This window comes from Lolium perenne, chromosome 4, assembly GCF_019359855.2.
Source record: "Lolium perenne isolate Kyuss_39 chromosome 4, Kyuss_2.0, whole genome shotgun sequence".
Classification (NCBI taxonomy): Eukaryota; Viridiplantae; Streptophyta; class Magnoliopsida; order Poales; family Poaceae; genus Lolium; species Lolium perenne.
This window is the reverse complement of record NC_067247.2, coordinates 283,572,574-283,574,996: the sequence shown is the minus strand read 5'-3', so window position 1 is coordinate 283,574,996 and position 2,423 is coordinate 283,572,574.

Genomic DNA, 2,423 nt, shown 5'->3' with positions numbered 1-2,423 from the left:
ATTGGGGTAATGTTAAAATGTTTGTCTCCATATTTGGGAGACATTTTTAATATTGGAGTCTAGCTAATGGAAATCAAGAACTAGTCTTGATCTCCAAATGGTGATTAGAGGGAATTTATTCATCTTAAGCAACATTAGGGACAAATGGGATCATGCAAGGGACTTGGGTCATTTGGATCATAAGGCATCAATTAAGGAGGCAACCAGGGACAAAGGGAAACATTTGATGATCCATTATCATAGGCAACAAAGCAGCAACTTTTTCCCCTCTAATCTAGCTAGAGTCCTTAAAAGAAATTCTACTTAAAATGAAGTAGCTCTTTGTTGGTATTGATTACCAACAGGAACTCAAGCCACTACTTGATCTGTAGAATCTTAGAGAAAGCTAGGACTATAAATTGTTGTCAATTCAATACAAGAGGCCCATCATCCACATGATTCATCATCACAGGCAGAGAATGGAAATAATGTAGGATAACGTTGCATAGAAAACAAAAATTTTCCTACCGCGAACACGCAATCCAAGCCAAGATGCAATCTAGAAGACGGTAGCAACGAGGGGGTATCGAGTCTCACCCTTGAAGAGATTCCAAAGCCTACAAGATGAGGCTCTTGTTGCTGCGGTAGACGTTCACTTGCCGCTTGCAAAAGCGCGTAGAAGATCTTGATCACGATCGCTTCCGGCGCCACGAACGGGCAGCACCTCCGTACTCGGTCACACGTTCGGTTGTTGATGAAGACGACGTCCACCTCCCCGCTCCAGCGGGCAGCGGAAGTAGTAGCTCCTCTTGAATCCGACAGCACGACGGCGTGGTGTCGGTGGCGGTGTAGAAGTCCGGCGGAGCTTCGCTAAGCTATGCGGGCAATATGGAGGAGAGGAGCTTGGCTAGGGTTTGGGAGGGGTGGCCGGCCACTCTATGGGGGGCGGCCAGCTTATGGTCTTGGGGTGGCCGGCCCCCTCCCTTGGCCCCTCATTATATAGGTGGATCCCAAGTATTGGTGTCCTAGTCTTCGAATAAGACCCGAAACCAAAACCTTCCATAGGAGGGGGCAAACCTAGCCCAACTAGGACTCCCACCCAAAGGTGGGATTCCCACCTCCCATGTGGGGGGTGGCCGGCCCCCTATGGTGGAGTCCACTTGGGACTCCACCCCCACTAGGGCTGGCCGGCCATGGAGGTGGAGTCCCTTGTGGACTCCACCTTCCTTGGTGGTTTCTTCCGGACTTTTCTAGAACCTTCTAGAACCTTCCATAGAACCTTCCGCGACATTTTATTTCACATAAAATGACATCCTATATATGAATCTTATTATCCGGACCATTCCTGAACTCCTCGTGATGTCCGGGATCTCATCCGGGACTCCGAACAAATATTCCAACTCCATTCCATATTCAAGAACTACCATTTCAACATCCAACTTTAAGTGTGTCACCCTACGGTTCGAGAACTATGCGGACATGGTTGAGTACTTACTCCGACCAATAACCAATAGCGGGATCTGGAGATCCATAATGGCTCCCACATATTCAACGATGACTTTAGTGATCGAATGAACCATTCACATACATTACCAATTCCCTTTGTCTCACGATATTTTACTTGTCCGAGGTTTGATCTTCGGTATCACTCTATACCTTGTTCAACCTCGTCTCCTGACAAGTACTCTTTACTCGTACCGTGGTATGTGGTCTCTTATGAACTCTTTCATATGCTTGCAAGACATTAGACGACATTCCACCGAGAGGGCCCAGAGTATATCTATCCGTCATCGGGATGGACAAATCCCACTGTTGATCCATATGCCTCAACTCATACTTTCCGGATACTTAATCCCACCTTTATAGCCACCCATTTACGCAGTGGTGTTTGGTGTAATCAAAGTACCTTTCCGGTATAAGTGATTTACATGATCTCATGGTCATAAGGACTAGGTAACTATGTATCGAAAGCTTATAGCAAATAACTTAATGACGAGATCTTATGCTACGCTTAATTGGGTGTGTCCATTATATCATTCACACAATGACATAACCTTGTTATTAATAACATCCAATGTTCATGATTATGAAACTAATCATCCATTAATCAACAAGCTAGTTTAAGAGGCATACTAGGGACTTCTTGTTTGTCTACATATCACACATGTACTAATGTTTCGGTTAATACAATTCTAGCATGATATATAAACATTTATCATAAACATAAAGATATAAATAATAACCACTTTATTATTGCCTCTAGGGCATATCTCCTTCAGTCTCCCACTTGCACTAGAGTCAATAATCTAGTTTACATTTGTAAAGATATAACATCTTGGCCTTCTGGTGCTTTATCATGTATTGCTCACGGGAGAGGTTTTTAGTCATCGGATCTGACATGCTCAGAAACGTATGTATTTTGTAATTCATTTGCGTCTCAACGC